The 13922-nt window shown below is 40.5% G+C and overlaps 1 pseudogene; it reads left to right on the top strand.

Moving 5' to 3' along the window:
* The first annotated feature begins 4111 nt into the window (after positions 1-4111).
* Positions 4112-4901, top strand: LOC110289618 (annotated as a pseudogene).
* The last annotated feature ends 9021 nt before the right edge of the window (positions 4902-13922 follow it).

The following is a 13922-nucleotide window of genomic DNA, read 5'->3' as shown; positions in this document are numbered from 1 at the left end:
CAATTGGATTGGAGCAGAAGCTGTGTTCCACCCACCAGAAGTCCCAAGATCCTGTGGCGGGTGTCATGGGCAGCTGGCGGGTGTCAGCTGACCCTGGGCCCTAGCTACCCCGTTGCTGGTCAGACCGGAAGAGCTATTTTATTTATTTTCATTTCAAATGTTGCCCCCATTCCCGGTTTCCCCTCCACAACCCCCCCATTCCATTTCCCCTCCACTTTGCCTCTATGAGGGTGCTACCCCACCCACCTACCTACTCCCACCTCACCACTCTAGCATCCCCCTATGCTGGGGCATCATGCCTCCACAGGACCAAGAGCCTCCCCTCCCAGTGATGCCCGACAAGGCCATCCTCTGCTACAAGTGCAGCTGGAGCCATGTGTACTCTTACAGCCAACCATTGCTCTGACCCCAGGAACCCCAATGGAAGAGTTAGGGGGAGGACTCGTAGCTGAAGGGAATTGCAACCTCATATCAATATCAACTAACTGGACCACCTACAGCTCCCAGGGCCTAAACCATCCTCGGGTTCTTACTGTCTCTTTACATTTTATTTGTGATGTCCCTTCCCAGAGACTTAGGGACAGTAATAATTATGTCTTACTTAGGACCAAACACTTAGCCATTGACTCCCAGCCTTCTCAACAGCCCAAGTCTCTGTTCCAACCATTACTCACCATAGAAAGAGACCTCGATCCAAGGTGGTATGGGGGCGGGTGAGCACTGGCAACTGTAAGAATTGGTTTTTGTAAATATAAAATGTATGAATTAAATAAACTTTAATTTATTTCTGAGATCAGGTTTGCTTGAGTATGCAAAGGAGGGAAGATGGAGGTTATGGGCTAAAGGTAAGACAAGCTTGAGGCCTTCATTAGGGAGAAGATGAACTGATAGTGGCGAAGGTGACAATGGGGGCTGTAAACCCTGGGGAAGGTTTCTCTTACTCCTTGAAGCACCTTGGCTTGGCACTTAGGAGCCATGGATGATCCTGTACCTGCTCAGAGGAAGCCTGGCCATCTGTGGTTTTCCCCCCTGGCATCAAACACTTTTCAGAGTCAAGTCTACGAAGATATTTAGAGCCACTAACACCACATAAATAATAACAAGTCTCCCTGCTTCCCAAAAATATATTTCCACCTAATATGTATATATTTCCATCTCTCTACATCTGCATCACAGTTATTACTTCCATCATTCAGGTACAGTAAGAGCTCATTTTTAAAATTAAATTTAATAAGAACACAATTATATACATACATTGGCTTTAATACAGATCTCAAGCTTTAAATAACTTAAAAGAGAAGGCTATCTAATTTACAAGTCAAAAGAAGTTTCATCATATTTTGATATTTTCTCCAAATTGCTCTTTCTTCCTTATAAGTGTTAGTTTAGTTCCACTGACAGTAGTGAGAACAGCAGCTGAGCTGATCATACACACAGTTCCTCTCCTTGAAACTACGACATCATCTGGGAAAAGGGAATCTTTAGTTTATAATGAACTCAAAATATTTTCCTAGTCTTTATTTATCTCAGAAGCAAAGTCAGGAAAATACTCTCCTTGTAAAGGAGTTTGAAAAGAGCTATTTCAAAGGCTAGTTTTCTTTTCTAATTTTTTTGTTGATTCATTATAAAGTTCACATCATGTATTCCCATCTCACTCTCTCCTCTTTCCGCCATGTCTACCCTCTGCCCTTGCACCCTATACCACCAAGGAAAACAAACAAACAAACAAACAAACAAAAACCCGAACAACAACAATAATAGCAACAAAGCATCTCGTGTGGAAGCTGCGCCGTATCACACTGCGTCCCACAGTGTACTCTTCCGCCCAAACAGCCTTACTTTCATAGGTTCATTGCAGTGAGCCACTGGTCTGGTTTTAGTCCTCCCTCTTCTGCTACTCTGTCAATACTGGTTCCTCACTGGGATTCCTCTCAGACTTCCTGCCTTTGCCTTACATCCTGTAGTTACTGCAGTCTTGGTTCTGTAGGCCCTGAACCGTCGAAGGCTCCAGCAATTCAAAGATGGGGTAGATGTTGGGGTGCACCAGCTCAAAGCCCTGGAACTGGGCCTGGGTAGTAGCTGAGGTGGTCGGCCTGCTAGCTTTCCTACACCCACAACAGCAGGGTAAACTCTACTGTGGTGCTCGGGTGAGCTGTAGGGGAATGTTCTCCTGAGTGATGCAGCTGGTGAGAGGTAGGGCCAGGTCATCTGTTCTGAACCCCTTGGGGCTAGCTCTGCACAACTCTTGGATATCAATATGGTTCTAGGCAGAAGCCCAGAGCAGGGACATCTGCATGTTTTTTGGGAGTAGTATGAGCCACTGACATCAACACAGACCCCTGCTGCTACAGTGCCATAGACTCAGACATGATCTTCAGTGGTAGCATAGTGAGGGGCTTCATTATGGCCTCAGGCTACTCACATCAACCTGTTCCTCACCACCCTCCTGTCTCCAGTTCCAGCTGTCTTCAAAGGACACACACAATTCCACTTCTCTTTCTTGCTCATCTCTCCACCATATATTTGCTCATAGTTGTGGCTCCTTCCTTCCCAGAAGAAAACCTTTGGGTGTCTTCTGCCTTTCTGAGCTGCATGGCTGTGGGCAGTCCCCTCTAAAAGCATAGTTTTCTAAGGGTCATAACCTACTTTGTTCTCTCTCCGACTGGGAGGAGTGGGGTTTTTTGTATGGTATGAATGTGTTTTAGACCTTATTTTGCACTGGTAGCAAATTCTGATTAAATGTCCATGAAATAGAAAGCTGAAAATGTATTTTGCAACAAAAGAGGAAAACAATGTCAAGTACCTGGACAAAAGGAAGTTGTAAAATAGCATTAGGGAAAAATGCCCAGAAATGACTGGCAATGTAAGAGCATTCGTCAGTTCTTGTAGAATCTCAGAAAGGAATCTGTTTGGCTTTTGCTGAAGTACACACCTTTACAAAATAAAGCTTGTCTATTTGGTATTTATTTTGAGATTGGAATGGGACTCTTTGGAACATACTTTCTTATTAATTTGAAGAGGAGAATATGATTTTATTAATCTACTCTTCTACCTACTCCTGACACCTCTCACTTGCCCGGGGACACAGCTATTCTTCCCTTTGAATCAATGTGCTGTGGGAACATTAATTCAGAGTTAAGAATAGCTGTGATAACATCATCCTAGATTCTCCTTTTTCATCCACTGAGGCCAGAGTTTGCCCACGAGTGAGAAACGGTAATCATTCTGATAAACTAGTCATGTTTTTGGATGTTGCTGCTGCTCTTCTGTTTTAGAATAGAATCCAATTGACCACTCTGGACCCTAGGATAGCTTTAATGATACATTTGTAATCTACAAATGTTGCAGAAGTGCCTTTGTCTGGCATTCTAGAATAGATAAGGGGGAATTCTAATTTGTAGAACATTTGCTCTTCAAGCTATTAGCCACAATTTTCATCCTTGTGATTAATACATAAGGAAAATATTTAAAGGAAGGAAGACATTTTGGGGCTCATGGTTTCTGAGTCTTAAATCTGTGTTCCATTGTCGTCATTCCAAAAGGCAGAGAGGAACAACAGGCAGGGGCCAGGGCCAGATGTACCCTCATACACTTATGCTAGCAATACAATCCACAGTTTCATAAAACTTTAAATCCATCAATGGATGCAGCTGTTAGTTAAGACAGGATCCTCATCACCTAATCATCTTAGAAAATAACAGACATACAAAAGTGGGCTTTTCCAAATCTCTTAGGCACCTCTAAACTCAGTCAAGTTAAGAAAGAAAGAAAGAAAGAAAGAAAGAAAGAAAGAAAGAAAGAAAGAAAGAAAGAAAGAAAGAAAGAAAGAAAACTAATGAACATTGTGGAGGGCTATGGAACACTGTGAGAAGTCCAAGTGTGCAAGGCCATGTGTCAGGAGGAAGTCTAAATTACACACACAGCCCCTGGTTAAGTAATTTCATCTATAGACTCAACTGAAGCCAGCTTGGACTCTCTCCAGCTCAGGGGACAGATACGGCAGTGAAGAAATCTTTGTTTCTCAGATGATTCTGGTGTTAGATGCCTGACCTTTAAGATTACACTAAGTTTTTGCCAACTAGAGTTACCCGGCTGTGGGTCTATAACTGTGCAGGTGCAATGGATACACATTTGAAATATGGTAGTTTTGAAAGACATTTGCAGGAGAATGAAGCCCACCATAAACGTCCAGAAAACACCAAGTCTTTCAAGATTGCAGCAGTCTGCTGCAAAGTATGCCTGGGCTGAGCTGGAACAGGCTGCTTGGCGTTGTATGAGAAGGGTGATTTTAAGGACAAGAGGAAGCACTTCCTTATTGGTGTGTCCTAAGGACAAGGGCTTTGTGGGCTAAAGGGATGAAGAATATGAACAGCAGCTGCAAGAGAAGTTATATTCGTTGGAATTAGTAAAAAAAATTAGGGGCATACTTTATAGAACTTGCTCTGACCAGTTTGGGGTATCATTCAAAGATGTAGCATGAAAGCCCCCTATTTTCTGGAGATCTGTCAATCATTGCTCTTGGGTTGTTAATTTTTGGGTATGAGTTTGATGGAGGCTATATAATTTTAATCAGTTAAAGCCTATTATCTGCTATAAGACAAAAGAGAAGCCCATCTTCTCTCTCAATACCGTTGCAACTGCTGAGAACATGAGCACTATGATGTCACTGATGCTGATTTGCTGCAGAGTACCAGGAAATCAATCTGGCCAACATCATCTGCTACCCACTGAAAGCATCCACCACTAGTGAGCAGAGTGCCAGGATGACCGCCACAGACAACTTCAGAAAGAACGCTTCTGCCATGATTGACAAATTGAATTCGATGTACAAATGCATGCATCAAGATGTCATCACGAAGGAGTGGGTTGAAATCATCTCTGGGACTACTGCTCTGCAGTAACGAAAATCAAGTTGCAGCCTCATACAAGAGGTAAAGAAGGAAACCAGCAGGCTGATTTAACAGATTGCCTGCTGTCTTCGTCAGAAGAAATTGGTCTATTGAGTTATAACGACAGCAGGATATTTGCGAAGTATCTTACAATAAACAACGTACAAAGAAAAAATTACCAGAAAATCCCAACCTCCCTGCACTATTTACAAATATTCTTATCCAGTAGCACAATCCTATTGATTTTTTTATCAGCTATGTTTGTTGTTTTTTGTTTGTTTGGGTTTTTTTTGTTTGTTTTTTATCTTTTTAAAATTTATTTTTATGTAGCAAGGGATGCCTGATGTACTGTGTAGATAGATTTAAGGGGGAAATGAGTAAATAGCTGGGATAATATGATGTCAGTATACTATTCTGAAGTGTCACTTCTGAGATAGAGGGAATTATGATGCATATTCTTTGTGGCTTTGCTGAAGTATAAAGTTATTAGGTGCTTTTAGTTTTTCAGTGTAATAGAATCATGTGATGTTTTATTTCAGCTCTTTAAATACTTGTAGTTGAACAGAGAAATTGATTTTATGTTCTCCTAAGGAGGATTAAATATTGCTTTCCACTGTACTCTAATCTGTCTTTGGACATTTCCATTTTTAGTCACTTATAAATGCCATTTCATGTTCTGTCTGTGATGTGACAACATACGCTAATTTTCCTGCAGACCATCAGCACAGTCTCAGTGGCTTTCATTTCTGCCAGGGTCTCTTTGGTGCTGGAGTGAAGGCCCACTCGTTCAATGTTTGTCGGTTATATTTCCTGAAAAGATTTGGATCCCAACTTTGGATCAAACGAATATAATTTTAACACCAAAAGGTAGGAAATTAATGTGGTAATGAGTTTAGGTTTAAGAAGCTTCAACTCAGATGGTTCTGTTTCATTGTAATAGCAATTCAGAGACTTCAGATGAATGTGTGCATGCGTTTTTTGGTTTTTTTGCTTTGTTTTGTTTTGTTTTACCTAATTATGTCAGGGAGGAAAATGTCATTCAAGAACACTTGAAGTGCATTGTTGGCTCTTTTATTCATTTCTTATTCAGAAATTATATGGCATTCCTCTTTGCCTTTATAAACATATAATCAAAGTTATTTGCTTATGAGGAAAATTTCTGAATCATTATTGTCTAGCATGTATAAACAAAGATTTAAAGTGGATAAAATGCTTATAATTTCCCAGAATCTGTTAGAAATAGCTATTTATCTTGTCCTTTGTCTTACAACCAGTATCATGCAGCAGTATCTCAAATTATCAAAGAGACTCCAGTCAAGGAAGTAGGTAGGCTAGCTTCAGAACTTCATCTCCTTTTCCTCCACATACAATCTTTCAGTTTTATCCTTAGCTCTGTAGTAGACCACCAGCTTCCCCCTCCACTATTCCCACATTTCTAGTGGATCTGATAGATCTTCTCCTCCAATCTTCCTCCCTACTCATTCTGGTTTCCCTGACTCCAGAACAAGCAGGCATTCTCTAGGAAGCCAAGCCTGACACAGAAGGAAGTAGGCCAATGAAGCAGGGAGGTGAACTTCACATCTTGACTATCCCTCCTTTTCCACACATTGATCTAATCCCTCAGTTTAATCTCCAGTTCTGTAGCAGACTACCTGTCATGACCTCTCCTCACTCCCTGCCCCCATTCCCAGAGGGCTAAGCTCCTGGTAGAACACTCTGATTCCTTCCCTCCTCTTGATGCCCTCATACCTCCTCTTCTAGGCACCCCCATTCTGATCACATAGAAACACAGCTTACCAGGAACCATCAGTGTCCACATTTATCAGGGTCCCAAAAGAGTGTTCTATCAGGTCATGCACTGTCTTGAGAACCAGAGAAATCCACAGAAATCAAGGAACAAAACATCCACAGGACCTCATATCAGTACCTAAATTATAATCTTCTCCAACCCAGATGTCTATATTTCAGAGTGCAAACACAATCAACAACAGCCAGGAAATATGGCTCCATTGGGTTTTAGGAATCCTACCATAGTAGGCCTTGAGAACTATAACATAGCTGAAGCACAAATCAAAGAAAGACCTTAATGTAGCCTTTATCAAAGTGGTAGAGATTCTTAAAGAGGAAATGAATAAAATCCCTTAAAGAAATCGATGTAAATATAAGCAAACAGTAGAAGGAAATGAAGAAAATAATTCAAAACTCAAGAGAGGAAATAGAACGAATAAAGGAAACCTAAACTGAAGGAAATCTGGAAGTTAAAAAACTAGGAATTCAAACAGGAAGCTCGAAGGTAAGGCTCACTAACATAATAGAAGGAATGGAAGAGAGAATCACAGTCATTGAAGACTCAATAAAAGAGATGGATCCCTCTGTAAAAGAAATCATGAAACCTAAAAATCTTTTCTGTACAAACATCCAGGGAATCTGGGACATTAAGAATAGACAAAATCTATGAAGAGAGGATGGCAAAGAAACCCAGGTCAAAAGGCCAAAAACAAAACCATAGAAAAAAATTTCTCTAAACTAAACAAGGAGGTGCCTATCAAGGTAAGAGAAGCATACAGAACATTGCATAGACTGGACCAGGAAAGAAAGTCCCCACAGCACATAATAATCAAAATATTAAATGTACAGACCAAAGGAAAAATATTAAAGCTGCAAAGGAAAAAATGCCAAGTAACATATGAAGGGAGACATATTAGAATAACATCTGACTTCTCAGTGGAGACTCTAAAAGTCAGAAGGGCGTGCGTAGATGTGCTGCAGACTCTGAGGCCACAGATGCCAGCCCAGACTATTATACCCAGCCAAACTTTCAATCACAATAGCTGGAGAAAATAAGAGATGCTACAATATAATCAAATTTAAGCAACATCTATCTATGAGTTTATCCCTATGAAAGCACTAAAAGGAAAATTCCAACTTAAAGAAGTTAACTACATCCAAGAAAACAAAGGGAATAAGCAATTTTAGACCAGTAAACCAAAAAGGAGCAAAAATTCAAGCTCTCTCTCTCTCTCCCTCCCTCCCTCCCACCTTCTCTCTTTCCCTTCCTCTCTCTCCCTCTCTCTCCCTCTCTCCCTCTCTCCCTCTCTCCCCATCTCTCTCTTTCTCTCCCTCTCTCATAGTCACACACATATACACTACTACCACCACAATGACAAAAAAGACAAAAATATCAAGAGTCAACAAACACTGATTACTGATATCTATCAACACTAATAGTTTCAATTCCCTAATAAAATGACACAGATTAACAGAATGGAAGATAAAACAGGATCCATCCTTCTGCTCCCCTCAAGAGATACACCTTAACATCAAATGCAGATATACCTCAGAATAAAGGGATGGAAAAAGGTATGCTAAGCAAATGGACTTAAGAAACAAGCTACAGTAGCCATTTTAATATCTGCCAAAATAGACTTCAAACTAAAATTAATCAAGAGATAAGAAAGTACCCTATGATATGCAACCCTATAGGTGGAATAACATTATGAACTAACCAGTACCTCGGAGCTCTTGACTCTAGCTGCATATGTATCAAAAGATGGCCTGGTCGGCCATCACTGGAAAGAGAGGCCCATTGGACTTGCAAACTTTATATGCCCCAGTACAGGGGAACGCCAGGGCCAAAAAGTGGGAGTGGGTAGGTAGGGGAGTGGTGGGGAGGGTACGGGGGACTTTTGGGATAGCATTGGAAATGTAAATGAGGAAAATACTTAATAAAAAAATAGAAAGTACCCTATGGAAGGAGTTACAGAGACAAAGTTTGGAGCTGAGACGAAAGGATGGACCATCTAGAGCCTGCCATATCCAGGGATCCATCCCATAATCAGCCTCCAAACGCTGACACCATTGCATACACCAACAAGATTTTGCTGAAAGGACCCTGATATAGCTGTCTCTTGTGAGGTATGCCGGAGCCTGGCAAACACAGAAGTGGATGCTCACAGTCAGCTATTGGATGGAACACAGGGCCCCCAATGGAGGAGCTAGAGAAAGTACTCAAGGAGCTAAAGCGGTCGGCAACCCTATAGGTGGAACAACAATATGAACTAATCAGTACCCCCTGAGCTTGTGTCTCTAGCTGCATATGTATCAGAAGTTGGCCTAGTTGGCCATCATTGGGAAGAGAGGCCCCTTGGTCTAGCAAACTTTATATGCCTCAGTACGGGGAGAATGCCAGGGCCAAGAAGTGGGAGTGGGTGGGTATGGAAGTGGGGAGGGTCTGGGGGACTTTTGAGATAACATTTGAAATGTAAATGAAGAAAATACCTAATTAAAAATAAAAAAGGAAGTACCCTATGTACTCATCAAAGCAAAATCCAGCAAAAGCACATTGTGATTATTAACATCTATGCATCAAACAAAAGGATACCCAAGTTCATAAAAGAAAGAATACTCCAGTTTAAACTACATATTGAACTTCACCCACTGATAGTAGCGGGTCTCAATACTCTACTCTTAGTCATGAACAGGTCAGCCAGACAAAACTAAACTGAAAACTAACTGACATTATAAACAAAATGTGCCTAACAGATATTTACAGGCTATTTCACTCAAACACAAAATATACCTTCTTATCCACAACTCAAGAAACGTTATCCAAACCTAACCTTATATTCAAACTCAAAGGAATTCTCAACCGATATAATAAAATTGAAATGATTGCATAAATTCCTGATCTTGACTACAGAATTAGTAAATATATTAATATTATATTATATTAATCCATGCTGAATCCTTTCCCATTTTTAAAAGAAAATACAAAGATATTTTCAGATAAAAATAAACTATCAAACAATTCACACACACCCAAAGACTCAAGTCAGCAGTGAGTATTGATACTCCACCTTTCTTATGATCATGAAAACTGTGATTCTGCTGGCTAAAATAGAAATCCCACCAAAACTGCACAGATAGGAGGGAAGTTCGGAATTTACCACAAAATAGAAATTTCTAAGATATTACACTCAATTGTAGCAGGCTGTGTTGCAGACTATACAGACCTCAAAATCCTTACGTTGAAACTTCACCATAGCATGCTTTAGAAATATGCACATTGGGCTGGGCAGTGGTGGCACATGCCTTTAATCCCAGCACTTGGGAGGCAGAGGCAGGCAGATTTCTGAGTTTGAGGCCAGCCTGGTCTACAAAGTGAGTTCCAGGACAGCCAGGGCTATACAGAGAAACCCTGTCTCGGGGAAAAAAATATGTACATTGGAAATACAGACATTGTAGATGCACTTGGTGACAATGGTCCTTCTGGGTTGAGTTGGACCTTTAGTTCAATATGGCTAAACTTGTAAATGAATGACTTGGTGATTAATGCATCATATACGTGGTGATGGTTAATATCAACTGTCAACCTGATGGGATTTAGAATCACCATAGAAACAAATCCTTGAGCATGTCTGTGAAGGATTATCTAAGGTGGGTTAGCTGGGGTAGCAAGGGCTACCTTAAATGTAACTGTACCACTTAAAGGGCTGGGTCCCAGGCTGAGTATAAAGAAGAATAATAACTAAATGCCATTTTTATCTTTTTGATTCTTATGCATGGATATAAGGCTACAGCTTCCTCATGCTCCTGCTGTTATGCCTTCCAGGCCATGAAAGAAAACATCCAATGGAACCGTGAACCTAAACCCATTCTTCCTTTTCTACATTGCTTGTAACAGGTAATTTTGTTGTGACAATGATGCAAGAAGCTGATAAAATGTATTATTCCTGTGGGACACACCATGATGCACCACAGCTTCCACCGGGAGATGTTTTCCATGCTTTTATTTATTTATTTTGCTTATTTTTATTTATTTATTTATTTATTTATTTATTTATTTATTTATTTATTTATTTATTTATTTATTTATGTGTGTGTGTGTGTGTGTGTGTGTGTGTGTGTTTCTTTCAGAGGGGAAGGAGGTTGCAAGGGCAGAGGGCAGATACAAGGGAACAGGGAAGTGAGTGGGATTGGGTGCATGACCTGAAACTGACAAAGAATCAATAAAAAGTTTAAAAAGAAAAGAAAAGAAAAAAATATGATTCCAAACCACAACCAGTAAAACTCGGGGAAACAATTCAGTATTAGTACAGGCCCATTTCATCTTTGTACCCGCAACACTTAGCATCATGCATATTCAATATATGTTCATTGAATGAACTATGCCTGGTCACATTGGGCACACACCTTTAACCACAGCACTTGGGAGGCAGGGGCAGGCAGATCTCTAAGTTTGAGGCCAGCATGGTTTATAGAGTGAGTTCTAGCATGTCCAGGGCTACACAGAGAAACCCTGTCTTGAAAAGTCAAAAATAAAATAAAATAAAATATGAAAATAAAAATAATGCAATAAGAGTAAAGCCAGCATAGGCATCATAGAGAAGGATCTGTCTCTTATGGCACTTGATTTCTAATGAGAGCTCTTCATGGAGATCTCACGGTGGGGATTTAGTGTGGTAGATAAATGCAGAGTCCCATGTTGCATTTATTTGGGGCTGAGTGGCTAAGTAAAACATTGATTTGTCCAGTCTCTTCTTTAATGGGTGATACAGATATACTAAGCCAACAGAGTGCAGGTTTGCCTCACACTTGAATCTGAAAGCCTTTCTATTATAAAGTACCTATAATGCCCTCCCAAGGTCCACAGTAGCCGATGTATAGAGAGGGAAAGCACAATCTTGCTGACATTTTGCGTTTGCAAGCATTGTTCCTAAGTTGGGAGCCTTACTTGTACAAAATGGCAGATGCAAATAGACCTCTCAGTAACTGGAGAGATGCTCCGAAGTGAAAAGCAATAATTGCTCTTCTAAAGGATCCATGTTCAGCACCCAGAACCCACCTGATGGCTAACAACCTTCTATAATTCCAGTTTCAGAGGCTCCAACACCCTTTTCAACCTCCCCAAGCTCTGCGTGGAAATGGTGTCAGGCACACAGGCAGGCAAATCATGCATACATATAAAAATGGATATTCTATCTAGCATCTTACTCTATAGCCAAGAGTGACTTTCAGCTCTCAACCTTCCTGCTTCAGATTTGCCAGTGTTGGGATTACAATCACGCTACCATCATTTTGAGATAGTACAAGAGTCTTTTCTTTATCTTTAGATTTTTATCCTATATTAAAATTCAGAAGTATTTATTCAGATTTAAATGTATGATGGAGGTTTAGATTGATTAGTTATTGTCTACGACAGCAATTGCAAATCCAGGAATCCTATGCTGACTGCATTTTGAGCTCCTTTTTTTTTTTTTCTCTTAGTCTTCTAAAATCTGTCATGTCTGAATTTTTTTCTGAGATATACTCATATAGCAAGTGTGTCTTGAGATTTTGGGACCTACCATTAGCCACAGATGTATAGAATATCTGTGTGGAGGAAAGCCTGATGGAGATTGGTTTGTGTTGGGGGTCCTTATATAGTGCTCTGACAGTTCTGGGAATGATGTGACCACAGCTTTGCTGAATGGCCCCCTCCAGCCATCATCTCTCTGCCATGAGCTCATTGCTAATAAAAAGCCTGAGGTAGAAGGGTTAATTAAATAATCACAGCAATTACCTTCCCCAGACTTGTTAGCCATGATACTCCTATTATAGACAATAGGCAAGAAAGGAGGGAGGAATAACAATGCAAGGCACTTCTTAGGGTAAAAAGTTAAGGAATACTATAAGGCTAGGGAGGTGGGTCTGTGGGTAAAGTGATTGCCACACAAGCATGAGGACATGAATTTGATCCCCACAACCCATGTAAATCTGGGTATGATGGCACACATTTGTAACCCTAGTGACCCTACTGTGAGATGGGAGGCAGCTTTGTGAATGACTGGAGACAATGGAAAACAACAAAGGACTCTCAAACAAGGTGGAAAGTCTGACACCTGAGGCTGCCCTCTGACCTACACACACACACACACACACACACACACACACACACACACACACGCACATGCACATGCACATACATACATACATGCATACGTGCAGAAATGCATGCACATTGTGCACACTGTAAAAAAATAAAGTTAAAGAATACATAGTGATTTTCTTGTCTTTATTTCCACAGTTATCAAATCCACCTCTTTGATAAACTCTGGGCTATTACAAGAGACTAGAATCATGCAAAAACATTTGTGATTCCGTTGTTTACATTTATATATTAGTACAGAAAACAAATTTGGAGCATATGTTGGAGTTGTCAGTTTGTTTAGGCTCCTCTCATCTGTGTTAGGTAATAAACAGATTATGTTTTAAGTGAACAATAAGAAGCAATTAACGTTTCAGTAGCTTACATTACAAGAAACTTTGATGTGTCATAGTAGGCTAGAACATTCTGCAATGCCACAGTCACACCATGGCAAATCCAGAGGCCAGGTCATAAAACAGCACCTACTGTCCTTGATTTGGGTTTGGTCTCAGGATGCATTAAGGCCTTGAAAACTTGATAAAAAAACCTCTTAGAGAGGAAAGTATACAGTGAGATCCCAGACCAATACCACTTGTTGCCTCTAACATACAAGAATATGAACTTTAAAGGGTCAATTACAGACATAGATTATTTTTTCTCATTTAAAAAGCTATGTGTATGTGCATATGTGTGTGCTCATGCATGTATGTTGTGTGTGGGCACATGTATTCATAATATGTATGTGGAGGTCAGAGGACAACCTCAAATATTGTTCTGTAGGCTCCTCCCGCCTTTTGTTTGAGACAGGGTTTCTCTCCTTGATCTAGAACTTCTCTACATAGCCCAGGGAAGCTAGTCTGTGGTTTGTAGGCATCTGCCTGTCTCTGCCTCCCATCTTTCAGTGACTGGTATTGCATAAGTGTGCTTACCATGCCTGACTTTTTATGTGGGCTCTGGGGATCTGAACTGACATCCTCGGGCTGTCAGAGCAAGTACTTCTCCCACTGAGTAGTCTTCCCAGCTCAGTCTCAGTTTCCTGCTTTCTCTTTAATTTTTTTTTAAAGATTTATTTATTTATTATATGTAAGTACACTGTAGCTGTCTTCAGACACTCCAGAAGAGGGCGC

Source organism: Mus caroli, chromosome 2, assembly GCF_900094665.2.
Source record: "Mus caroli chromosome 2, CAROLI_EIJ_v1.1, whole genome shotgun sequence".
NCBI classification, from domain to species: Eukaryota; Metazoa; Chordata; class Mammalia; order Rodentia; family Muridae; genus Mus; species Mus caroli.
This window is presented reverse-complemented; position numbering and strand designations above follow the sequence as displayed.